A 27,838-nucleotide genomic window follows, 5' to 3' on the forward strand; every position below is an offset into this window, starting at 1 on the left:
GTGATTTGAGGGGTTTTGGGGGTTGCAGGTGGGATTTTGGGGTGAAGCCCTGGGATTTGGGGGTCCCCCGTGAATTTTGGGGTGAATTTGTGGACTTTTGGGAGTTGCCAGGTGAGTGCTGAGCGTCCCAGGGGGGACTTCGGGGTGAATTTTGGGGATTTGGGGTTTCCCAGGTGAATTTCTGAGGTGGAAAGGTTCAAAAAGGTTTTTTTTGAAAACAAGTTAAAGCCAGAAGGTTATTGAAAATGAATAGATGTGATGCAAGTAGGTAATATGCAGACAATACACAGCGAGACAAATCAGGGAAAATACGGTGGTAACACATGAGTGTGTGAGGATGGGCTCAGTATAGCTAAGGCTCAGTTGAAGCTGAATTTAGAAAAGCATGCCCCAGGGAGGGCAAGCAGGGAAAAAAACAGGAGTGAGGGAAGGCGAAATGTTGCGTTGCGCTGTTTAATGTTAATTTTTCTCCTATGTTAATGGTTTGTCTCAGTTTCGTCCCCCTGAGTTCTATGTAATGGTTTAGTCCTTTACCGCCGCCCGAACTGTCCTTCAACCCCAGATCACTCCCAGTTTCTAGATCCTTCCCTGTCCCTCACCCTAATCTCTGCCCCTAGTATTGTCAATCCTGCTCAAACCCTGCCCCGAGTTTGAGAAAGTTCTCCCCACTTCATTGAATGATTGGTTGTTGAACCCCAGTTGATGCCCACTTGTTTCCCAATTGGTTCAGTGTATCCCTTTCCCCGCCTTCTGTACCTCCCCCCGTTAACCACAATTGGTTGAAGTTGTATACCCTCCCCTTGCGCCTCCCCCGTTTTTAAGCCTGTGTTGAACCTGCCAAACCACCTTTTGCGGTTCCCTCTCACAACCTCCAGTTCCTCCAATAAATTCCTTCCCCCAGAACCGTAAAAGGTCTCTCCTGCGCCTCTTTGTCCCTCCCTGACGAATCGCCCAGGCATAGCTAGTACTATACCTCTTCTGCGGCTCCTGGAGTGGTGCCGGGGAGAGGCCACTCACCGACGCGGGCTTCTTGGAGCCAGCCAGCAGCCCAGGTGAAGTGGGCATTGGGTTGAAGACGCATCAGAGAAAAAGAAGGCAGAATGCGGGAAATGGAAGGTGAGCTGTGATTTTTCCCTCCCAAAATGCAGCAAGGAGCTTTGTGAGCTCTACTGGGGGTCATTTTTGAGGACATGTGTAGGGAATACATTTTCTCCTCATTCAGGGATGTCTAAATAGCATTTGTCTTCATGTTTCTGTGAGACTGGAGAATAACCTCACTTAAGCATGTACAAGGGACAAAAATGACCCCTAACCACTGGCAGATCTGTGTCACGGGTTTGAATAGTTTGGGCATTCCTACAGGGCCTACTCTATTTTTAACAAATGTACAAAACAATTCCACATTTGGGAATTTTTTGGTGAAATGGGATTGAACAGCAGGAAAAAGGCAAACCCAAGCCCATTTAGCCCTGCATGTCAGGAGACTTCAGGCCCACAATCGACAGGAGGCAGCTCGATGCTTGGTGCAGCCTTTGGGTATCTCCAGTACACAGCTGCAAATCTTTTACATCCTCATGGAACAATAATGCTCCACAAGCACATTTCAAGAACTCTGTGAGAAATACATATTCCCTCTTTAAAACCATCCTTTTCATTTTCCTCTTATCTCTGTGTCTCCCCCTGAGGACAGGATTCGTTATCAAGATCCAGTGCCTAAGACCTCCAGCAGTGGCAGTAACAGTGAAAACTGGAAGAATCCTAGTTTTTAATACTGTGATCATTAAGATTCCCCTCTTGCTGATGCAGTCTGTTGCCCACTGCTGCTTAATTTATCCAGATACATTGTAGGTATAGGAAAGGAGACAGATAGCATCCTACAGCTGTTTTCTCAACAGGATGGTTTTCCTCTCTGCATAGGAAGGATTCTTACAGCCTCCCTGCGCCCTCCTAGCTGGGCCCTCACCTCCCTCGCAGGAAGCACTCGCACAGTCACATGATGCGGGAGAAAATTTTGACTATTTTAGGGCCTGAAATTTCTCTGTCGGCATGGCAACTTTCAACTCCTCACCTCTGACGGAAGCTGCTTAAAATAGAAAATCCAGAAAGCAGGCATTGTGCTCCATGCTCAGCAAGCCCAGCTTCTGGCATGGCAGGCAGGGCAGGATCTGGCCTTACAGGGCCAGAGAAACGCCAGGTTTAAGGAAGATGACCACCCACTGCTGCAGTTTGTAAAACACCACCCAAATCTTTATGATCTTTGCTGTCTAAAAGCATCCCCTCCCTCTCCAGCCTTCTTAGCTCAGGGAAGCTTTGTCTCAATATTCTCAGACTTATCCACAGCCACTGAGCCTCCATCTTTCCATGGATACTGTCTCCTTCTTAGATATTTTTTCCCCCTCACCTCCAGGCCTATTCAGTACCACAGGAAGTGCCATTTGAAGAAAGGCTCCACAACCCTCCGAGCTTACTTTTCATTTACTTTTTTTTTCCCTTTGGAAAGCCCATTATTTTTTTACACCTACTCTTTTTCCCAAACCAATTTTTCCTCCAGCTCACACATAAACAATTGTTATTGCATGGGGTCAAGTGGGCATGTGGTGTGTCTCTTCTAATTCCCGCTTAACCTAATTCATTTTCTGTCTAAGAACAAAACTCTGCGAGATTCATTCAAGAGTCTGGATTATGTGTCTCTCGGCATACAATGCTCACATAGGATTAGGGAATAAAAAAACCTACAAGTCATTGGCGAGGCACTATACCTGCAAACAACCCAAACACCTCAAAAATCCTTTTCTGTGCCTAGATTTGAGCTATGAGCCAGAATGTGCAGGAAGAGTTTTCTCCACTGAAATGTCATTGCCAACACAGAGTCCAGCCCTCAGGGCTATTTTTAGGTCAATGGGATCTGGACCTTGCTGTCATATTTTGTGCCTGAGGGATTTTTTCCCTTATTTTTTCCTTTCTGCAACCCAAAGTTTTCTTGGGAGTTCATCGGATGGGGCTGGGATGTCTGGGGGATTTTATTTCGCTTTCCTATGGAAAAAATAAAATCAACCTTCTACATCAGGAAGAAGGGCTTGTTGTGTGCAAACACAATCACTGCTGCTTGTTGTTGCTTCTAGGAGAGCTTTTTGACATTTTTCAATCAAAATATTTTCCACCCTCCCTCCAATTGAGGTCTTTTCTCCCCTCCTCCTCTCCTTCAGTTTGGCAGGTGTTTTTTTTAAACAATTTATGCACTTTCATTTCTATGTGTTTCTGAAAGGGCAAAAAACACCCAAGCATGTTTCTTTCCCTTTCTGCAGGTGGGCAGTGAATAGTAACATAAAGAATTTCTCTCTCTCCTGTACTTATTTTATTTTTTCCTATCCTTTTTTCTACTGCTTCCCTCCCTCTGGAACTTGTCGAAACTGCTCCAAGCAGGCAAAGGGCAAACCCCAACTCTCCTCTGGAGAGTTGGAAGCACCCCACTGAGCCAGGCAGGGCCAGTAACCTCTGCTTTCCAGGATAAAAATGGATTCACTTCACTTTTCCTTCTTAATTTGAGATCCATGGATGCTTGACTGAGGGACCTCTAACAAGGCATCTTCTCAAGAGTCTGCTGCATGTGCCTGGCTCCAGGGGAAAGCAGGACTCAGCTGGGAGGAGAAGTTATCTCCAAGCACAGGGATGAGCTCTTGTCAGAAGAAAGCCTGGGACACTGTCCCCTGCAGCTGTTTGCACCTTTTTTGGGTATTCTGACTCTTTTAAAAGCTGCCACTGGAAATGGGAATACCTGTATTTCACCTGACTTGCATTTCTAAATCACCACTCACAGATTCCCTTAGAGGAAAAACAGGGATGCCCATTCCCCAGACCCAATAGAAATCCTCAGGGTTGTATCTCTTACACAAAATGCCAGAGGAGATTTAATGCTTTACTACCACAACATGTGCTCTTATTCAGTCTAAGAGGCAGCAAATCCCCATTTTCCAGGCAAAGCTCCTCCTGAGCTCCTCTAAGGGCACAGGAGCTGCTACAGCCCCCAAGGAATACTAGGAAGGGTGTGGGATATCAAGAAAAAGCAGTCAAGATGGACAAGCAGGTATCTGCAGCTCATCTAAAAGACTTGCAGATAAGACAAATAGAGCAATAGAAATTTCAAAAGCAGATTAAGGGGGGAAAAATTGCATTTAGTCTCATTTCTAGGTCAGGCCAAAAAATTAGGTGTTTGGGAGTGATTCACCAAAGTGTGCTCATTCCAAACATCAGCTTTCCTGGAGCTATTGAACAGTGAAGCAAAGTTAATATACTCATGTAGTTGCCTTTATATAAGTGTCTATGGTGTCATTATTAACACAGTCAATAGCAGGAGCTTTATTTCTCGATTCCCCTGAGTGGGACACAAGTCCTCATGTGCCCTGGGCATAAAGCCCATCAGTCTGGAGCTGCAGGTGGGTTCCTGCAGGACTACAAAGGGTGCCTGTGCTTGAGTTGCCCAAGCAGACAGGGTAAACACCCTCGGCCCTAACTATTATAGGAAAGAGTGAGCCCACATGTCCTGACTCGCTCCCTGAGGGACATCCATCAGAGGAGCTTGTGGTCACCCGTGCATCCCTGCTGCCCCACCACTCGTCTTTGCTGTGGCTGCAGCTGGTTCCCTCTGAAGGTTGGAGCCTCTCTGACCTCTACTCTCCGAGGGAGTGCACCCCTCCTTTCCCAAATTCACTGTTTGTCTCCTGTTTCTCCTTCTCTGCAACCCCAGTTCCTCCTTCAGATGCCCCTTCCTCTGTGGCAGGGACTTGCAATGATGGAGCTGCCTTTGGGGCAGCCCCAGGTTAGGATTAGCCCATTTCTCCTACTGACTGTGTTCATTTTGCAGAGGTATAAACAATTCATTGAAAATAAATGAAAGTTAAATATCTAAGCCCCCTTCTTGCTTTGGAAGGAAGGCATCAGGCTTGCATGACAGCCATGCAATCCCAATGCTTTGAGCTTCGGCACAGGGATAGGACAGAAATCTCTGTGTGTGTCTGCAGAGGAAAGGGGATGATCAGGATGAAGAGAAAAGCTCAGGGAGCAATGCAGCAGATTTGTGCCAACAAAGGACATTTTTCCTCTACATGGCCTTCATTCCTGTTTAACTCCCCCCAGCCCCTCACCAGCCACCAGCTGAAGCCCAAACCAGCTTTGAGTGTTCAGACTCTGTCTGAAGGAACAGAAACCTGCTGTGAGAAACCCAGATATTGGGATAAGTGGACAAGAAATTTCCTAAAATTATTGCAAAAAGGTCAGCTACTATTTAATTTAGATATTGCTAATGAGAATTGCTTGGGTAGCCTGTACAGATTACTAGAAAGTCCCCTCCATAGCTCTCCCTTAGTCTGACTATTTAAAACACCCCTCTGTCCCCTCCCAAGGTACTCCTCGACTGCCCCTGCTGGCAGGACATCTGCCAGGGGAGAATGATAAGACAAAGAAGCCACCATAAATCACAGCTGCTAATTGCAAAGCCGTGTGTATCTTTTGTGCCTTTGCCTTCAATCCATGGCTTGCCCATCCGATCCACCTCCCTGTCACTTCCTGCTCCTTCATGTCTCTCTGTGCTGCTCCCCTTTATGCTCTGAAGCACAGCCTCTGCTTCTTCATAATTGGCTTGATGCCCTGTATCTTCATTCTTGAGCACTCCTGGCCCCTTTGCCAGCTTGCTTACTCCTTTTATATTTCTCTTCTTCCTCAAGCATTATCATCATCCTTGCTTCCCTGCTTGCCTCTCTGAACAGACACACATGATATGTTTTGCTGTTGCCATGCTTTTCAGACACAAACTAGCTATGGCCTGCAAGCCAGGAAGTCAGCAGTAGGATCCTTATTTTTATAGCCCTCAATCCCACTATATCAATGTGCACACAAACATGGACAAAGGTCTTTCAGGGAGATGATCAGGCCCAGACACCTAAACCCTGTAAAACCAGTTTAAAAGGCTGGTTCTTACCAGAGAAGCACTCCCTTGTCAGCATATGCTGCACCCAGTGCTCGAGAGAAAAGCCCCGTCAGCTGCACTTTAATGTCAGAAATATTCAGGAGGCAAAACTGTCAACCTGCCAACCTTTGGGTCATCTCTTCATCCTTCAAACATTAGCCGGCCTCCAGATTTCCAGGAATGTGATTTTTACTTCCCAGAAGGGTGTTGGGAGACTACAAGAGGCCATACTTTTACACTCAAGTGATTTAGGAAAAATATCAGGAGTAGATCCTAGGGAGAGAAGGAAACTGCTTAGGGATTACAAGGATCCAGTTTAGTGCTTTCCTGGGGGAAAAATAAATTGCTGGGCAAACCTAGAACTTACAGTCTCTGACACAGTGTTTGACTACCTGCAGAAAACTATCCTTGATATTTGTTGTCAGTGCTTTGTTCCAGCCTGAACTGCCTCCACCCAAGCAAAGCTGTTCCACAGGTTTCAAACACTGAAAAATTGTAGGGAAAACAGGGTTGGAAAACAGGGTTAAAAAACAGGGTTAAAATATTTCAGAGAACAAAGCAAACCAGGAAAGTTCTTCTGTGAGCCAAATGCCATTATTTTTTACAGAGACTTCTGGATTGTGGGACCCCAGCATTAGCAAATCTTGTTAACAATTTGCTTGAGCATTTTTGTGAGGCACCAGAAGAATGGGTTACGTGTCTTATTGATTTAATGACAACTATCACTGCTGGGAATTGATGCTTTCATTAGGGAAAGCAGGTTAGCAATAGACTTGTGAATGTCTGGCCAACTCAGGAGGTAGCAGGGAACAAATGGTTTCCCCTATTGAAATAAAACTTACAGGCAAGGTGTAATGCAGGAAGGCTCTGCTAATATCACAGAGCTGTAACACAGTTGTGGTTCACTGGATTAAAAAATCCCATAGTTGCTGACACCCTCCAAAGATTATGATTAATATATCATCTCTTCGGGAATGAGCAGTGAAATACCTGATCAAAGCTAGTACTGGTTGCTGAATATCTGCCTTTGAAACCCTGGGAATAGGACTCAGTTTCCCCATGCTGGAAAACTTTGGTTGACGATGCCACATATCTTGGATGATGATTCCTAGAAGAATATAGGCAACCTGAGGCAGAAAAGGCATCCTCATTGGAAAACAAGCCAGAAAGGAAATCAAAATCACAGTAGGGTTGAGGTGGGAAGAGACCTCTGGTCACCTGGTCCTGTATCATCTGTTACTTCCCTGTGGATGCATCCCTATTCTCTCCTTGAGGTCCTTAACAGAGACATGGGGCAGCACTGGGGGTCTTCACTGTCAATCTCTGGCTGCACCATTTTTCCCCGAGTGGGCTTTGTGCCACCAGCCATAACCCTCTGGACCCAGACATTCAGCTGCTTTTCAACCCACTCTGCCATCCCTTCCTGTAACCTGCACTTTGTCCGGGGGGATGTCACAGGAGACAGTGTCAAAGCCCCGCTGAAACCGAGATAAAGAGCATCCACCACTCCCACCGCGTCCACCCTGTCACCCTCTTCGGGTTGGTTAAGCACAATTTCCCCCTCGCCTTTCCCTTATTCTGCTGAAATAACAGCAGAGCCCAAGGATGTGGTATTTTAAGAAAACAACGAGATTAAGAGACAGACGCTAAGTGTTCACAGCACTTCTGACACAGATAAACTGCAGTATCAGTCTCTATCAGATGGAGAGCACAGGCCCCATGCTTCAGGGGAGAGGCTTAATGATTTAATTGAGCTTTCCCACCTCTCACTAGCAAGCTCCAGCCCTGCACACAGATATGTGAGCGCCAAGGGGACACAATCCTAGATGTAAATAAATCATTAGAAGCCCTCACTCAGGGTTTCAGCACTGAAGACACTACCTGGGCATGTTTCAAGCAGGAAGCAGAGCGGGTTTCCCTGTGCCAGGTTATGTCCCACACCTCCTGGAGGAGGGTGGATATATCTTCATTCTTCCTACTGCCTCTGGGGCTACAACCTGTGTTTTCATTGGTGTTTCAGGCTTTTCAGAAGATACTTAACTGTTCATGTGAGTGTACAGTGATCACGATCATGGTGGGAGATGGGGGTTAAAGAATTTATTTGATTCTACTTCCTCTTTGTCTTTTTTCTTTGTCTGCCTCCCTCTCCACCTTGCTTTTCTGTTCCCCAGCAGAGCTGCTCCACTTTACCCTACCAAGCAAGCACAGCTTGGCTCTGCAGCTTTTCCTCCATCTGCAGCCTCTGCTCCAACACTCACTTAGGTGGAAACCTCTAATCCTCCACCAGATGGGAAAGGAAGGAAGAAGAGAAACTTCCATGTGGCTGCTTCTGGTGCAGCATCTATCCTGTTTGTTGGGGAACAGGGTCATATCTCAGGGCATCCTCACTGACTCCATTTCTGAGGAGGAATGTCCTCTGCAAGCTTCATCTTCCTGTACAATGTGTATCCAGAGATTTTGCCCACTGACCTATGTTTAAGCATTTAAACACGACAGTGTATGTGGATCCAACAAGACCTACCAACTTTTATCTACAAGAAAAAGGGGAGCTTGTGATGGTACTACTGCTCTACTTCCTCTAAACTCATTGACATGTATTTACCATGTGAGTTAATACTTAGGTGGTTTAGCTTGATGAAATGAAGAAAGGGAGAAGGACACAAGCATACAGATTGGGAGAGAGGAAAAGTCCTGAAAATGCCATAAAGCCTGCCAGGCATCCTTATTGCTGCCACTGGGAATAAGATTTTTTTTTCAAGTACGATGGTAGCAAATATTTCAAAGAAGGAAAACAAAGACATGATTTCAAGGACCCACTAAGAAATCTTCCTCCTTGCTATGTGAAGCTTCACCTTTTTTGATTATTTTTTAACATCCTGCTTAGACCACTGTACTGATTACAAAATTAACTTGCTCCTCTGAAATCAGGATATCTACACTAAGTAACAGCCAAAGAAGCTCTAGTCCCAAATCCCACAAAAGAAGCTCTGGCAGCCACAAATTTCACAGGATTTTTGGGTGCTCACCTCCCAGGCAGGATGTGTCTTCAAATGACTGAACTGAGAAGGGAAAAAAAAAAAGAAAAGAAAAAAAAAGTCCTCTCACAAGTAAAACACGCTTCTGATGCAAAATTAGCATTTGGCAGAGAAGTGACTCATGGTGACTGAGGGCTTCGTGCAGCCCTTCTCTGAAGCATCCAGAATATTTTTCTGGCTTGTGATTCACCAGAAAATGGTAGATGAGTATATCTTGACCTAAGCAAAAACTGAGGGTTTTACAGAAGAAGATGAACCTCTCTTCTCTGCTCTCTGAAATGGCGCTGCTGGCAACTCTGTGGTGCCAGGAAGAGGGAAGACAGCATTTCCAAGGGTGGGCTAAAAGGCAGAAAGCCTCATTTACAGTGTTTTCTAAGTCTTTGGGAAACCTGATGGTGAATCAGTGGTGGATTCCACTTTACACAGAGCAGGATGTTGCGTGGGAAGGGGGCATGTCAGCTCTTCTGAGGGCCTGATGCCTTTTATTTATTGCAGGACCCCATTTTTGGCACATTTTCCATATGCTCTTGTGACCCATAGCCCCTCCCAGAGTCCAAAAATCCCATCTTCAGGTTCTTCACAAAGAGCCTTCAGACTTCTTTGAGAAGAATCTTGGGGAGTGTGGATCAGCAAAGCACCTGAGCACCACACTAAAACCCCTGCCTATACTTTCCCTTCAGACACAGCCTCAGATCAGCGATACCGTGTGCAGCAAAGACAGAGCTTTATCAACACACCACATGAATTGCATTTTTACCACCTAAATTGCTACAGGACAGAAGGAAGGAGACATCTGTAAGACATGTATATGTTTACTGAGTGGAACACATTTATAATGAATTTGGGATAGAGTCCAGATGCATGAAATGGGGCAAGCACAACATCTCCAGCTCCACAGTGTTCTGGCAAAACCTTTCTGACCAAGGCAGGGAACAGCGTGGAGCCAACAGGTACATCTGGCTGTCCAAGCACTATGCTGATGTCCCAGGGACTCTCTTGCTTCTTGCAGGAGGAGTGATTGCAGGAGCCCCAGCTGTCCAGGCAGAAAAAAGCAATGAAATACATTTTGTCTGTGGTTGGATTAGCTGTGTTTACTGATGGCTAAGGTGAAAAGACCAGTCCATTTTCTGCTTCTTGTTTCACAACTATACTCCTTGTCATACTTCATTTCTACATCTCTCTTAATTATTTTTTAATCCAGATGACTCCCCACAGCAAAGTCCCTCAGTCAAGCAGTCTCTTATTCTCTAGAAGAGAGAAATAAATGTTGACAATTATCTTTTCTTCTTCACATCAAGTAGAATTAAGTGCCAGCTTTCATCATGACTACAAAATACTCTCTCCTGGCCAAGTATTCCCTTTGGATAAATGCTCACCACAAAAAACCCACCTTTTCAAGCATCCCTTATTAATTATCCCCCTGATCAAAATTTCCAGGACCTTCCTACTGCAAAAAGACAATGACACTGATGTCATGATTTAACCTGAGCTCATCTTAAACAATCTAAATCAGGTTTTGTGGGGATGGTAGCCACGACTACAGAGCAATACTGAGGTAAACACTTGAGGTGGTGGATGTTAGCTGAGCTCTCTTGGATGGCAGCATCATGCTACAGGCACTTGAGGGATCCCCGGGTGAGTGGCTGGGTGTGTCACTCCTCACGGCTCCAGACATCCAAGTGCAAAGTCTTTTTTCGCCACTTGTGTTGTGAATGCAGGCAAGGGCAAGTGACTTAAGGCTTTTGTGCTTCTCTTCTCCAGGCTTTCCATGAAAATAAAGGTGAAAATTGCTTCCCCCATGCTGTTGCTGAAGGGAATGTGAGCAGGAGCCCTTTTCATAAGGATGCTTTGCTGTAGGATCATCCACCTGCCCTAAGGTACCTGCTGAACCGTTTTGTCAAATGGCAAAAGAGCGATGCAGAAATGATACCAGACCAGCCATGCAAACCTGAGCACAAAATGCTGCCTTGGTGAGGCTGAGCAACAAAGGCAAAAAAAAAAAAAAAAAGGAGTAAAATTCAAATCCTGCCATTGCTTTAATGGTAATCAGCATGGCATTATGCAGAATGATTTGTAATTTTACACTGACAGCTATTATCTTCTGGCAGCCGCCATGACTTAAACAAATGTCTGATGTTGCAAGGGGCTGGGGGTTTATGCTTTTGACAAAAACCTCAGATCAACAGAGCCCAAAGAAAAGGAGATGATGCTCTGCAGTCCTCATTTCAATCCTGGCCTATGGATCATGGAATCCTTCCTTGGTGCCCATGTTTATACTGTGATGTCAGCCTCACTTGAAATTCCTTTTGCAGAGCAAACAAGCAGCTCAATCTGTGGACTTTCCTTTAAATAGCCTCCTTTTCTTCTGATGGAGAAGTGTCTGGACTGAGAGGAGTTGCAGGGATAAACCCTAGAGCTTGACCTAACATGGCAGATTTTGAATATGAATAAGAAATCTCAAAGAAGAAATATCCAACCTCTTACTTGAGCAAAAACTTTTAATTTTTTAATGCCTTCTAGATAGGCAAAGCATCAAGTAACTCTTCAGCTGTACAGGTTCACAGGAAATTGTCTAATCTTCCTTACAGCTCACAAAACAAGGGAAGTAGGATACAGAAAATAAGAACTATTCTCTTTTGCCTTGAATTAACTTGTCTTTTCAAGTGAATTTCTCAGAAATCCAAGTCCAGTGACTGGAAGAGCTTCAGCCTTATGAGCTGTTCGGTCCTGGACACTGAAGAGGATCAAACACAAGATGGGATGAGGCTCCAGAGCTGGAATGCTCCAGTTCAGGTTCATTCATAATATTAATATTTCTCTCACTATCAGATCTTGTTCATTCAAGATACCTGGATAGCTCAGGCCCTCCCACCAACCACAAGAACACCCTGCCAATCCACAGGGATTTCCTATAGTGCTATTTTTAGAAAAAAATTTAGGGATTTGAATCAATAAAAACTGCTTAGGTCAGAGTTCCATCTGTGTTGAGCCTTGCTGGTTTTCAATCAATCTCTTCATTAAATTTTCATGTCTTGATAGAATACTAGACAAAAATGAAGATTTTTTTATTGTGAAGGAAAAAGTTTTGCATTTCAAGCAAAGAAGCTATAATGTGTTCAAAGTTGATCCACACTTACAGAACTTTTTTGACTTTTGTGAATATTTTTAGTTTTTGTCTGGCTACTTTTGATTTAAGGTGTTATTGGCACAAGTGGGAGATTTCTGGGAACTTTATAAAAGCTTTTAAGCTTTTTTGCTTTTATTCTGGAAACTTTTGTGTGCCCAACTGCTGACAAGCTGTTTCCAGCTCCAGTGGCTTGTCCAATAAAATATATTAATGCTCCCTACAGCCTTGATACATTTCTGTGATGTTCAAAAAATCAGAGGGTTGCAATTCGCACCTCAAAGCGTTCCACCAATTACTCTGCCTGATATGTAAAAACCCCAGTGTCCTGAGGCATTTGTAATATAAAGTTGAGTTATATAATGCACCATCCCTTTCAATGCTGATCAGGATAGATCCAAGGTCATTTCCCTGATAACTTCAGGAGACTTTGGCACAAACACATGGCTTCTTTTTTTATAATTACAAGCCACTTTTGAAAATATTGCCTGATACCACCAAAATTTCCTCAACCCAAAGAGAGACGTTTTTCAAAATTTTTTCCTTGCAATGTTTCTTTTTTCCACCAGGTGCTCCTTTTTTAGGGTGAGGAGGTGTTTGCGCCTCTTTTGATGTGTTGCATGCTGACCAACACATGAGATCCAAAGGGAGATGGCACAGTGGTCCCTCCAAGCAGAGGAACAGATTCCCCAGGTGGCTCTGGCACATGTCTGGGATTTTGTGCCCTGTGGCCCCTTCAGTCTGAAGGCACATGATCCTTGCCAGTTGGTAAATTAACATCAAACCATCCCCATCCAAGTAAAGCCATTTTTACTTATTTCAAAGATGTGACTGCTCTCCTCAGTGGGCATGGCTCCACAGGCTCTCCACTCCCCTCCTTCCCAAGTCCTTTAATGTTTGACATCTTCCTTTTAATCTCAGAATTAGTCTTGAGAAGAGTAAACTCTTTGCAGCCTGAGTGGAGCCATCTAGGTCATTGTTTTACCTTTCCCGTTCCACTCAAGGTGACAGAAACCACATAGAAACCATAAAATGGGCAACTCCCAGTTTTCAGGGCCCATCTTCACCCATTCTCTGGATGCTCACCTCACCTTCTCCACCCTAATTTCCACCACACTGAGAGCTCCTGAGATTTCTCACTTCGTCATGGCAGTGTTTCACCAATCCCCCCATGGGTAGGATTTGCTGAGGTCATTCTGCATAGGGAACATGGCCAGGTTTTCAGCCCACTGTGGCATCTGGTGGGCAGTGGGGTGAACCTCAAACACCTGAACGCTGTCTGTAAAGAAATCAACCCCCAAGACTCAGCTCTGTAACAGTGAGCAGGCCTGTATGAAAAAAAAATAAATTCAAAGACAGTTGATTTTTATATTCCCACTTAGCTCTGTGTTTACCTCTGAACATCAACACTCATGGCAGGACTGTGTTCCCATGTAACACATACTCCCCTTAGATAATTACACTTAATTGCTGGTGTTGGTGGCTCATGTGTCTCCCAGGCTCCACCATGATTCTGCCAGCAGTGCTTGGGAGCTGAGTAGGGCCACCACGTGTGGTCCAAGCTGCATCCCGAGGATGCCCAGTGCCACTCACACCCCCTCCCTGCTCCCGTGGCAGCTCTGTGAAAATCAAAAAGGCCCAGAATCTGTTCGGGTAGGATGCAGAGGTCTGCCCCAGCATTCAGGCCAGGAGTTATATGTGAAGTGGGAATAGCCCCTTTCATCTCAGCTAATTAATTCCTAAAGATAAAGATGGTGATGAAGCCAACAGCAGCTGAGTTTATCACAGCTTTCAATTTAGAAGAAACAACCTGCTAATGTGTGCTCTGAGCAGATGGATGTCACACAAGCCAGGGTTTTAGGAAGCATTCCTGATTTTTCCAGACTTCTCTTCAAGACCTTCCCATTGCCTCTTCTGAGCTCCAGGGAGATCAGCAAGGGACAAAGTGGGATGGTGGGGAAGCAGCAGGCAAGGAAAGGTAGGGAGGACTAGCTGGAAACCCTCCAGCCCAGGGTGGGGAACACTGGTGTAACTTCGGCCCTGTGGGGACCTGCAACAGATAACCCTCCCCCATCAGGAAGGGATTTGCCCCTGGAGCCTTTGTTCCTGTGCTCACACTGCTTTTCTCACCTGGAAAATGCCCTCCACGAGGGAAGGACTCCACAGAATTTTATGAAGCCAGCAGTCTGACCCCAGCATATAATTGAGATGCCTGATTTGCAACAGCCTCTAACACAAACGTTTTGTTTATTGCTCGAATGGAGTATGAAGAAAATCATTACTTTTCTGTCTTGCTTTTGAAGCTCTTCGCTTGTTCTTACACAGTTTTTGAAATGCTCAACACTGCAGGAAGGTTAGCAAGAGCTTGGTGTTTTGCCCTTAGGTTATGAATCAGTGTGAGTGGGCACAGGATAACTCATAGCCTGCCTGCCTGCTCACTTAAGGATCTGCTCTTTGCACAGCACCAGAAACTGGACTTTATTGCCAAATAATCCTTCATTCCTGAAATCATTTATCCCAGCACTCTGAAATATCAAGGGATAAATACCAATTTCAGTGATTCCCTAAGCCACGTTCACAGAACTTGTTCACAGTGTTTCTCTGTATCGTTTCAGCCAAAAATTGTTGTAATACTTCCTCTTGGTAATTATTTGAAAAAAGCCACTGCAATATGCCACCTGCCTCTCTGCACAATGTGCCTGTCCCATTCTTTTACGGGCAACTACAGGAACCAGATGCCAGGGCGAGGAAGATAATTCCCCTATGGCAAGGAATATCTGGCTCTTTGGCAAACTCCAAAGACCATTGTGTCAACCAACCTCTCTGGTCTCATTTCTGGTTGTACAATGAGGTTGTACATGAGCTGGCACTAAAAGCTTGCTCTCCAGGCACCTTGTGTCTTCAGGTGACTTTTGAATACAGAAGATTGGTTGCTTTGCCTAAAAGACCTGGCTTCCCAGCTTATCTATGCTGTCGTTGTTTCTCAGCTGAACCTTTTCCTAGCCTCAGACCAAACCACATTCCTGCTAGGCACAGTGGCTTCTTTTTTCCTTGGAAAAGGTTTATGCACTGACCTTTTCCCCACACACCTCACTTTTGCCTTCTGTTTATCTCGCCTAACTTCAAGCAGTTCTCTGAAAAACCCAAATAAGGAGTTTTGTCATTCTGGGTTATCCCTATAGTCAATGCCTCAGAAGACAGAAGAGATATTTCTCCCAGCAGGAGTTATAGCTGGGCACGATGGTCTTTCTTTCCATTCGAATGACCGTGGTCCTATCTCGGACAGCTTTGTGGTGTGCAATAATATGCAAGGTAGCTTAGAGCTGAATTGTAATTCACTTGTGCTGTGGTGATAGCAGAGATGATTTGTCCAGGCCTCACTCAGGTGATGTGAGCTATGGGGCAGGCTGGGATTCTTCAGGTCCCAGACCAGAAGAATTTTGTGGAGTCTACTTTGGGAGTGTATTTATGGGTATAGAAGAGCCAACAGCTACATGAGGTGCAAATGCAGTGAAGAAAGTAGCCTTTGACTAGTGTTATTTTTTGGCTGGTGGAAAATTTGCCTCCTGTCTTCTATAAAATGCATTGAAATTACTACATTAAATTAAACAATTTCCTCCTCTTTATTTTTTCTTAAATATACAGTACTTTGTTTCATATAGTAACGTTTGCTATAGTAGAATGTCAAATTATTGTGGTAGAGCTAAACTACTGTGGGTTGAAGGGTTTTGCAAAAATATGGGGTTTTATATTAGACAAACATGGAGATTTTGGTTAGTGTGGGGTAGCAACAAATGAGGCAGAAATAAAAAACTTGGAAAGTTAAGAGACTGCTCTCTGTTTAGTTTGCTACTTATGTAGGAAGCATTATTGACTTAATAAGAAACTTTCTTTATGCCCCTTCTTGAACTCATGCTCTACTTTGCCAGGACCTGAAACATAAAAATTAAAAATAATGGACTGTCTTGCATCAATTATGAGACATTTGCACCTTGAATGCATCTTCTTTCTGTTATTAATTGTCCTTTTCCCAGTAGGGATTGTGAAAAATGGACTGCTTTGAAAACAGTCTTCTCCAGCCTGCTGATGGAACGAGAGATGAGTGATATGGTTTGGATTCTGTATCTTGCTCCTAGGGCACCTCTTGCCTGTTCCTTCTGCCTGCAGGAGAGGAGAGGGGTCCAAGAGCACAACTGCCAGGCCAAAAGTCACAGTTTCCATGAGTTTCATCCCCAAACCATTGAGATGTTAATGCAAAAGGCTTTCTCCCTCAGGGCTTTAATTTCAGCAGCTATAACTGAGCAAACAGAAAGGGACCACCAGGTCCCTGTCACCACAGGGGCAACAGCCCCAGGAGACCAGGTTAGCTCAAAGCTAGCTCTGGAATAGCTGCTCTTGCAAAATGGCCATGCATTAAGTGTCTGAGTGGAAAAACTTTACTAAAAGGTGCATTGTGCTGCCTAAAATAACTACCACGTCTTTGTCCAAACCACATCCCTCCAGAGGCCTCCAGTATTTAAGCACGTTTGGATCTAAGACGAATCCTAATCAGGGAAATATTTTGCTTTGGCTGAAGATCTCTCTGAAGTCACTGGGAAGCATCTGCAGAGGTGCTGGGAGGACTTGGATGTCACCCATGCCTAGGCACTGCAGAAGTGAGCTGGCTCCTTGAGTGCTTTCCTTTAATTGGGGTGATCGCTCACGTGCAGAGGAGCAAATTAAAATCCTGGGAGCTTAGCTCTGTAGAGAAACTCATGGCAGCCCAGGAAGGCTGAGGGACTGACACAGAACTGTGGGCTCCTTTAGCTTGGAATAGGACTTTAAGGTCATAGAGTCCAAGCATTAATGTAGCACAGCCACCACTAAACCTTGTCCCCCAGGTGCCACATCCACATGTCTTTTAAATACCTCCAGGAACAGTGACTCCACCACTTCACAAGTGCTTCCCTAGAAGCTTCTCCAGACCCTTTGCCAGCTTTATTGACTTCTCTGGACATGCTCCAGCACCTCAATGTCTTCCTTGTAGTGAGGGCTCCAAAACTGAAGACAGGGTTTGAGGTGCAGCCTCACTCGTGCTACATGAGGGGGATAATCAGTGCTCTGGTCCTGCTGGCCACACTACTTCAGTGAGCAGGAGGTATCATTTGTCACTCCATCCCCTGCCCCATGGAAAGAGTTCCCCTCTAGACACTGTGTTTGCCTTTTCAAGAGGTTTGCCTGGAGGGAAGAGGGTCCCCAGAATACAGGGACTGTCTCAGCATACTTTGGGGATACCATGACCTGCCATGCTGAGCCTGTGCCTCCAAACTCACTTCTCATCTGTCTCCCCTATCTGCAGGATTCCCATACATTCCTTCTAAGTAGATGGATGAGATTTTGGATGGGAAGGGTCAAGGTCCAGCTGAATCCAACATATCCACTTCCTCCTTCACCCTCACCCTGCCAGGGCTGTCCTTTGTGGAGCTCAGCCTTGCTCCTTCCATGATAGCGGACATTTCAAACACTATTTAAAAAAAAAAAAAAAAAAATTGTCCCAAAACTCTCTCACTCCCCAAAGCTCCTCTTTTTCTTTTCCCAGCAACTTTCTTTCTTTAAATTTAAGATGGTGTCAGTCACCTTTGCTCCAAAAATACACAAAGCTGCTGCATAACTATTTTCCAAATAATTAATCTTTCCAGTGGAATAACTTAAAGCCTCACGTTTCCTGTTACGTTACACAGCTGCAATTTGTAACAAGAGATCCTGCGCCGAGCTATGTGGGCAGAGGGCCAAGGACCTGGCGCTTTACCTACACAAGAGCCCTATATAAATAATCCTTCCCTGCATGTTAAACACTTAGGTACTGTTCAGTTCCAGAAAAAAAAGAGATGGAAAACAAAAGCCTTTCTTTTGGTTGTCACTTCACAGTTTGGAATTAAATTTTCAGTGGTAATCTGTTTTGTTTCATAAGCTTCGGGGGTTGAGAATGCACCTTCTCAGCTGCCAGGGACATACATGCTCAGTTCCACTACCGATAGCTGTTTTATTGATTAATTCATATGTCACACAAATATTTTGTCTGTCATAAAGCTTACAGCCTCCTGTATAACTGGGATCTCGAGATATGCCAAGTACAAGCAGAGTAATTCTTACTTCTCTGCCCAAAACCAGTCTTGGGTGGAAACTGTGGGAGATGGCCAGGAGATAGGGGATGTTACTGGACGTCTCCAGGGACAGCCCTTGGAGAGCCACTGGAGTCAGGCATAAATAAGAGCCACCCTGAGATGGTGAGAAAGGATGCCAGGAGCTTCACTGGTCCCCTGCCAGCTGCAGCATGGGGACAGCTCTGAGGTGAAATGAAACCTCCCTTGGCAAACCTTTGGCCCTCCTCTGCCTGGCACAACATGCAGCTCCCATCACGCTGGAATTTGGGGTCTGGCCTCCCCAAATCACTGAGTGTCTCTTGTCATGTGTGTTTTACATACCCAAAATAACAGCATCATATGGACTGTGGGGCGAATGCAGGGCTTAGCTGAAGTAGTAGCAGTGTTCATGGGTATTATAAATCATCATCAGAATCATGCATACTGCAATTGTACTTCCAGGATAACAGTGAGAAGGACTACGATATTGCATAAATCAATTGTAAATTGTTTTCTTATCAAATTGAGGGAAAGGATTTCAAAGGCTTTCAGCAAAGGCACATAAGCAGAGAGCTCATGCTCATGGGTCAACATCCCAATTTCATCCCTAAAGATACAAGTAGGAGCTTGGCAGAAGTTTGCTGTGGGATGGAAAGGTCTGAAAGCATCTAAACCAATTCAGCATCTATCCTCCTGTGCTGTCAGTGGGATTTCAGGCATCATTCACTTCCAGACCTCTAAACATACTCAAAGCATCTAACCTGTGGTTAATGGGACTAACATGGGGGAGGCGGGATGGACTGGAGGACGTCTCTTGTAAGAGCAGGTGCTGCTACTTGTCTCTTTTTGGTGAGGAGATGAGGGTCTGAGTGCAGTGAGGTAAAAATCACAGTTCACTCAGCCCAGTGAGGCAATGAGCCTGGAAAGATTGCTTCCAGCACCTCCCAAATTTGAAGGAGACTCCTATCTGTTTTGGGGTTACCATGAGACTTCCAAGTGATGGAGTGGTCTTGCCTGGAGGAATGAGTGAGGAGACTGCAGGTTGTGGTTTCCCTTGGCCCTACCTATGGCTTGTGCTCACACTGATGGGATTTAGCCCAGGTGATGGACAAGAGCCTGGTGCCCATGTCAGGACCAGTCACGGCTGGTCAGCTTTGTGCCCTGGTCACATCAGACACATCAGCTGCAATACCCTTCAAGAGGTAAACAATTTGAAATTAGGCAAACAGGAGAACGGCTACCAGGAAGCATGAAAATTAGCTCGTTTCACGCTTAGAATAACCCCATTACCTCAATATCGTGAATGAATTATGACAAACTTCCCATGCACACATGGACACACACAAAATCCCCCTTTGGGCTACTTAACAAACAGTGAGAAATTTCAGAAGAAGCAGCTCCTAAAAAGAGGGAATTTGAAACAAAAGTGTCCTTTGGAGCAGAACTACAAAGTGTGTATCATTGTGCTTTGATATTTAGAATGGCAATTGTTCTTCTCATTGTGAAATATATTTCTTTTGTACCGGCAAATCCTTGAAAAAAGCTAAATCTTGCATACATTGTGCATTAGGAAAATTCTCAAATTAAGACCTGTTTGAGACACAAATCAATGCAGTGGTGAGAAAGGCCAAGAGGTGAAAAAAGCAGCTCAGAGAGGGAAAATAATTTCCTTCCAGACAGAAAGGGTTATTTATTGTAAGCAAGGATGAGGGGAGATTACATTGCATTATGAGAAATTATTTTTGTGACTTAAGTTCTTTGTAAAACCAGAGCTGGGGGGTTTGCACCCAGGTAAAGCTTGTTCTTCAAGAGTATTTAATGTTCTCTTCATACATGGGTGCTGTCAAACTCCACATATCTTTAAGAGCTTAAAAACCTGTTTGTAAACGTCTTTATTTCAAAGCACAGCATAAAATGCTGGACTCACATGAAGCCCTTGCCTCCTCCTCGTGTCTGGTCTTAGTTGCTTCTCCACATGTGGCTAAACCATAAGTCCACTTTTTTCATCAGAGTGATCCAAAAGACTGAGTGTCAATTGGAAATGACTTTGTTAACTCTTATGAGACATCAGAGTGTCCCTACCAGCAAATTGGCCCAACCCTGGAAATACTTCTACCCTTTCCTACATGGAAGAGACACAAATCCAGGCTAAATTTGTATATACTTTTTCCATCATTTGCAAAATTTGTAGTTTGGATATTTTCTCCCAAGTTTGAAGCAGTGGGTGGCAAACCTTGGATAAGAAATGGAAAGAACAGGATGGGAGATCATATATGGCTGGGGAAAAGAATGTAGCAGGAAAGGTGATGAATTGGTGAAAAGAACAAGCAAGCAACCAAAACGTAAAATAAACACACAGAAACATGCAGAAGTTCCAGTGAAAGGCGAAAGAGAAACAATCTGGGAATGTCAGGCAGCAATGTGGACAGTATATTTAGTTAAGCCACTGACACTGGTGGAAAAAGTGACAATTGCAGGGTTTACATCTTAATCCAACAAGGGAATTTCAGCATGGGCTTATTTTTAGACATGTGAGTAATCCTCGCATTTTCAGATCAGAAAGGTAGATCCCAGCTGGTATCATCCTGTTGTCAGTGTGGACCTCACTGTTAGGAAAAAAAAGAAGTTTTAAACCTCTTTTAAGTCACATTTTTTTCTTCCCTGTGAAAAAAAAATATACCCAAATTTATTCAGATTAATAAAGACGCGGAGGTAGCTGTTGTGAGATGGGGAAACAGGGTTTGAGGTTTCCTGTGGGATGAGATGGGTCTGCCTGGAGAGGCTGCTCCTGCTCCAGTTGTGCTTTGCTGAGAGCAGGCCATGGGCACCCAAGACATCACATCCTCAGGAATGAGACTTGTCTGGCATGGAGAAAACAGGGCAGGCCACAACTGTGTCTGCCCCAGGCTCTTGCAGCCTGTACAGAACATGGCTTCAGTGGAAAGGGAAACAGAAGAGCAAATCTGAGGGTGAGCCTGCCTCGAACATTCAGTGCACAGTTTATTATATTTACATTTTAGATGAGATGATATTATTATAGTAATTTATTGATTGTTTCCAACTCCACTGTCTCCTCTTAAAAGTCAGACTAGACAAAAGTTTGATATAAAGTATTTTATTCACTAGATTTTAGGGTGGTTTTGTTGGATGGGGAGGTAAGATTGCTACTTGTTTCTGCATCCATCCTTTTAAAATGCTCTCAACAATAAGTGTTTTGAAGCTTTCAGACACTGCAAAAAAACAGTGATGCTTGGAGTGACACAGATTCAAGCGAGCTGTTCCTACATGGAAATGGTCCTGCTCTCAGAGTGACATTTTATCACTTACTGCAAGAACTGCAGTGTCCCCTGACACAGCAAAGCCCACCATGGGCTGTTCCTTATGTGCCACTGATCTCCATTAATACCAAAAAGATTGACCACAACCTCATCATCCCCTTTTTGTGCTGGGCTTTGTACTGGTAAACCTGATGGCTATTGAAATATCCCCAGAAAACTACACCTCCTCCTGCAGAGGCTGCACTTAACGAACTCCACGCTGCTCCAGAGCTTCACCATCTTCAGGGAATTTAGGAAATTAGGATGTCTGAATGGGTCTTAAGTTGTTGGGTGCAGTGTGATGTCACGGAGAGATGGTTCCTTCACTGGACATTGATGCGGCTTTTGTGGGCCCCATGGAGCACCCCAAATCTGGGAGAAATTACCACCTTCCTTGAAAAGGAGCCCATCTCAAGGCATTGGCTGATCAGAAAGACTTGTGTCTGCCTGCCTGTGACCGGGCATCTTCTGCTTAACAGGCTGATTTTTAGCAAATGGATCCATAGTAGAATTCATCAGCAGTTTACTCTGCTCCTTTCCATTGGATTGTCGTGAGCAACTTCAACAATGTCCCATAATTAAAAATTTATTTTGGAAGAGGGTGGAAACCAGTGAGATTTGGTTAGTCCATCCTCATCTTTTTATCAGTGACATTGTGAGGTCACTGAAATTTAGGAAGTTAGGAAAAGATAAGGAGAACTCCATTAATTGGGCTCCTCCAAATATACATCAAATTGCATCCAAGTCTGCCAAACCTTCCAAGGAAGAATTAAGGAATACAAAAGAGATGGAGAAATGGCTGATATTAAGCAGGCCAAATGCTCAGAAAATATAGTGTTGCAAGGAAAAAAAAAGGGAGGAAGAATAACTGAAGTCTATTTTAATCAGTAAAAAAATTCATCCCCATGATTATGCAAGTATTTTATACTGTCTTAGATACAAGTTCCGTGGAAAAAGTGCTTTACCATAGCTTGCTGCTATGGGGCTGAGAGAGGGAACTCAGGAAAGTAAGGGCCAGGTCCTCTATCACTCCAGTCCTGAAATCTGGATTAGACAGCAATGACTGAAAAGGACCAGGCAGGAGCAGCAGCTTTATTTACATGAGGGTTATCTCCAGTGGTGTGGAGTGATGGTGACAGCAATGGGAAATTTGGGCTAGAAATGATCACTAGCATTCTTCAGACTTTTGCCTTTAGTCAGCTTTGAGAGCATCATTTAAGCCTGCAGAGGAGAGATCACTAAGTGGTGACACTGAAGCATCCTGTGCATCTTGCCCAACTTCAGCTCCTCGTCTTCCTCCTCTGACCTTTTACTACGGGGAGAGGAGGAGTGAGGTGGGGGAGCAAACAGCACAGCAGGACTTCAGAAATGCTCCCAACATCCAGGAGGAGGCACAGACCTTGAACACACATTTATTCTCATTTATTTATAATGTAAGGAACATTTATCAGTGCCAACCGGGCAGTCGCAAGAGCAGGAACCAGCATACGCTTTGCCTCGGGCGAGGCAAGGCGGCTCCTAGGGACGCGTGGATCATTTTCCCCCTTTTCTCCCCGAGCCCGAACGCGGCAGACAGCGTTCAACCAAGCCCCTTTGCAACTCCCGGCCTCCCTCTCCTGGATCCATCCCTGCCAAGCCCAGCTGCTCGGGTGCCGCCGCAGCTCCCGCTCCCGCTGGCACGGCTGCTGCGGAGTGGGGCCGGGGAGGGCCCTAGTGACGCACCAGGTATGTATTAGAAGACTTCACTGGCTATTTATAGGCCACTACCGACCGCAGAAAGCTCTTGGTCTCGCTTTTCTCCCTCCCTCCCTCCATCTCCCTCACTGGCTTTAGCTCAGCTCAGGAGGGGGAGCAAAAGAAATGCTGTCAATAAACCAGCGAGTCCAAGTGCGACATTCCCAAGCACAGCAAAATTTCTGCCCCTCCGCTAGCAGAATCAGTCTGAAATTATTTCCAGCATGCTGGCCTTTCACTCTAGTGTTCTTTCCTCCTTTTCAGCCTGGATTTCTTTCCCATTTTGCCTTTTTTTTTTTTCTTTCCCTCTCTTTGTGAGCAGTTTCACTTTCCAGTTCCTGGCATTGACTTGGCTGTTCCTCAGCAGGGCTGGATACAGACCAGAGAGGGGGAGACCTCTCTATTGAGTTTGGCAGATTTCCCCAGTTCCTGCCAGGAGCTTCCCTGTGTGTCTCCAATACCCAGGCTGAGCCCTGACCCTTATTTTGGCCCACGACATCTGATGCTCTCCTGACTGCAGGGCCAGGCTTCAGCTCCCATGGTCATCCACTGAAGGGCAGACCCATGGTCCCCACCCTTGTCACCCACTGACTCACCCCCGCCCTGTTCCTTGCTGGTGGGTGAGTCAGTGAGGACTAAGCAGAGCTGTGGATGGAAATTGTACCTACACATCAACCCTGGGTGCTCCTTCAGCATGGATAACCACAGCAGTAAGTTTTAAGGGCTGTTTTGCAAAAGCACAGTCTGCTCCAGTTTGGGGCAGAGGCAGCATTTGGAAATGTGAGTAAAAAGTTCAGTACACCTGGATACGGGCAATGAGGTAAAAACAATACCTACTTCCCACACCAAAGGCACTGATGGAGAAGTAAAGCCATTTATAATCACTTCAGTGAAGTAAAAAATAGAGGTCACTGGAGGTGCACATCCATTCTTTTTTTAACAAAACAATGCTGATTTTCACAGTATTTATTGTCAGAAGCATTCCTAACAGAAAACCCTAGTCTGCATGCAGGATCTCAGGTTTACAACAGAGGTAAGAGAGGACGACTGTGGGAATTAAATCTGGAGCAAGCTATTCTTCTGCTTTCTCACTGAATTAACCATTGCCTCACCTGAGAGGCTCTGTCCCTTGCAGCTCCATCAGCACTTCAGGGCTAAAGCAATTAAGGGGTGGGGGTGTCTTCTCAGTCTTATCCTTAAGTAAATCACTACCTCTCAGTTTTTGTACGGCACCCTGCTCCATGCTTATCTGTGGGCTTGCAGGGTCCAGGGCTCTCTCCCACTGCAGGGCAGGATGTCCAGCACCAACTCCAGACACATCCCCAGAAGGCTGAGACTTGCAGCAGCATCGGAAGACAAATAACAGGGCCAGGGTCTTTCTCTTCAGAGAGCAATGGCACACCCAGCTGCAAACAGCTGGTCCCAAAGTTAATGCATTATGCTTTTCAAATTTGTTATTATTTGCAGTATTTACCATGTCAAGTTCTGGGCTCCTTAGTGCAAGAGACATTGAGCTCCTGGTCCAGCAGAAACAAAGTCGATCAAGGGACTGGAGCATCTCTCTTCTGAGGAAAGGCTGAGGGAGCTGGGCCTGTTCATCCTGGAGAAGAGACACTGAGAGGGAAACTCATCAATGTCTGTCACTGTCTGCAGGGAGGGGTCAGAGCATGGACCAGGCTCTGCTCAGCAGTGCCGGGCAATGGGACAAGAGGACACGGGCAGGAACTGAGGCTCAGGAAGTTCCACCTGAACATGAGGAAGAACTTCTACCCTGTGCAGTGCCCGAGCACTGGGACAGATTGCCCAGGGAGGTTGTGGAGTCTGGGCAATATTCCAGAAGTATCTGGACACACTCCTGTGCTGTGTGCTCTAGGACAACCCTGCCTGAGCAGGGAGTTTGGATCTGATCACTGTGGTCTTCTCCAATCTGACCCATTCTGTGATTCTGTAGCTCATTGAAATGAAGATAAGGGAAATTCATTTGAACCTGGGGATGGTGCTTAACATTTGGCCACAGAACCAAGAGCATTCAACATTTTCTTGACAAGTTTGTCCCTTTGCAATTTTCTGATCCCATTTCTAAGCCTCGATGTGAATAAGGCTCTTGCCAAAGGTGTCTTACTTGCAGCTGTGTCATGACCAGGCCGTGTGGGATGTGTGGGACTGAAAACTGGGTAAGAGAAAGGAAATTCTTATTCCTTCTATGCATCTCCTTAGACGCTTCACAGAATTGTGTTTGCTGTGTCTGCCAAGGTGAGTGGGCTGCCAATGGTCAAAAACAAGTTGATGGGAAGGGGATGGGAAGCGTCCTAGCAAAGGGAAAGCACCCCTTCTCATCAGACCATGCTGGAAGATGCATGGTGTGGTACTGAAGAGCCATGCACCCCATTGACCCCTCTCCTCACACTACTTCTCTGCAGAGCTGAAAGCCTAGAGAACCTTTTTCAGAAGTAAATCAGTACATACGGATTCTCCTTGCCACAAACAACAGCTGGGACACTTCATTGTAGCATCCTTCTCAACTGGGAGATGCTCTAGCCCTGCCTTGAGAACTGCATGGTTACCCTGGAAAAGTGGGATAAGCCAGTAAAATTTCAGGATGCCTCTAGAAGGCTATTTTAAAAGCAGATCGGAAGCAACAGCCTGCATAGGAAAATTCTGATTTATTCCTCAGTATTTACTTCTTCAGTTTTGGAGAGGCACATTCATAAACCATAAAAGCAAATTATTCCTCCACCAACAAAGATCCAACCTTGACCTTTCTGCAGCACAATTAAAATATAAAAAACACTTTTGCCATATGACTAAAATTGTTCCCTTCATTTACACCCCATTTTCCACCAGCACCAATGTGTAAGGTGGTCATGACTCACAATAAATGTCTGGTAGTTCTCTTACAATAAAATTCTGATTTTGACGGGCTTGCAATTTGAGCTGGACAAAAACCTTGTAAGATGTAACTTACTCTTGAATTCAGCATCCTTATCCACATGCACCTTTGTTTCCTCCAATTTTTGTATGTGAAATTTTCTCACCAGGGGTTTCCCAGAAGTAAATCTTCTTCTCACGGACCACACAAAAGCATCCCTGCTACAAGTACCTGACCCTTGCCATTTGACAGAGGAACGCGCTTGGTTCATTGCTATAATTTATATTTTTGCCAGTGCTGCAGTTGTGCCACTCCATTCCTAAGCAGGAAAAACCACACAGGCTCTGCCTTGGATGGGCTGCAGTCAGATGACAACTGGTAATGCTGAGATGCTGAAGGTGGCACACATGGCTGGGGAAGTTTGCAAACAAGCATCCATTAGGCATTTCAGAGCTCTACATAAAAGTTCTGCTGATTTCTACAACAAATGTTGGGGGGAACCCTATATTTAAATTGCAGTTCAAACTTTGGACTTAAGAGTGAAGTGTTCACTATTACATTTTAATATAGTAGATGTCATGTGGTTTCTGGTAGTGGAATAATACAAGGAACTCAGTGTGTTATGCATTCATGGATTAGGTTGAAAATGCTTGTAAACTAGGCAATAAAGCTGTATGAGCAGAAGCATTTACAAGATACTAGTGAAGTAATTTGAGTTTTAAAAATTACAGGAGAAGCTGGTGTTTGGCAGTGCTGTGTTGGGAGACAAACACTGGATAGCTGAAAACATTATAATCAATAGAAGAACACAGTCAAAGGTGAAGAGTTGCTTACAAATGTGTATAAATGGCACGATTTAGGGATAAAACATTACAGATTTTTTTGCCTTTAGGTAAAGGAGGGTCTGTTTTCTTGCAACAAGAGCTCTGGATCTTCTCTCCTGGTCATTTGCAAAGCAAAGGGATTGGGAATGTGATGCTAAATTTCTGGAGAATGCACATGAGCATGATTATGTGATGGTAGTAATGACATTAAACTTAAATCTCAATCTGTCAAACTACACAATTAAATTGTTTGTCCTGTAATAAACCCAGTACTTTTCATATAACTATTAGAAAGATGAATGTCATTTTTAAAAAAGTAAGCATATACTGGTATACCTTTGTTCCCAGTTCCACTTCACAGAGAAAGGATCAGAAGCACCCAATATTTAAATTAAATGTATAAAATAGCAATTATTTCTGTTTCAGCACAGAATATTGTTATTTCTTTGCTAAATACAGATGGTTTCCAAGAATCGATCAACTCATTGCAGCTGGACAATGTTTATAGGCCTATGGCAGAGGATGGTTTTCAAAGGAATTTAAATATCACAGGGAGTGGTTTTATATTCCAGGGCCTCAAGTTTGCCTTGTGATAGTGGTTTAGTTTCACTGTTGCTCAAGAAAGGAGCTCTCTGTTCAAGAGGGAAATACACAAGGTGTGAACAAATAAAACGCTCAATTCTCCATCCCTAGCACATCAGAGGACTAGAAATCAGCATGGCAGAAAAAGAGACAAGACTGGCTAAACAGCAGAGCTACAAATCCTGAACAAATCAGACATGTAATACTGGTTTGGATTCCCAGAACATAAATTAACACCTGGTAAGATGACTGTGTTTTTGAGATAAAAT

General features: G+C 44.7%; 1 long non-coding RNA gene across 1 annotated transcript; it reads left to right on the forward strand.

Moving 5' to 3' along the window:
- Nucleotides 1–840: 840 nt before the first annotated feature.
- Nucleotides 841–27,271, forward strand: LOC148224182 (uncharacterized). Its single transcript, XR_015802150.1, has 2 exons — nucleotides 841–1,116; nucleotides 24,762–27,271. It is a non-coding gene; the product is annotated as an uncharacterized LOC148224182 (long non-coding RNA).
- Nucleotides 27,272–27,838: the final 567 nt, after the last annotated feature.

The sequence above is a fragment of the Sturnus vulgaris genome, chromosome 3, assembly GCF_052056855.1.
Source record: "Sturnus vulgaris isolate bStuVul1 chromosome 3, bStuVul1.hap1, whole genome shotgun sequence".
Taxonomy (NCBI): domain Eukaryota; kingdom Metazoa; phylum Chordata; class Aves; order Passeriformes; family Sturnidae; genus Sturnus; species Sturnus vulgaris.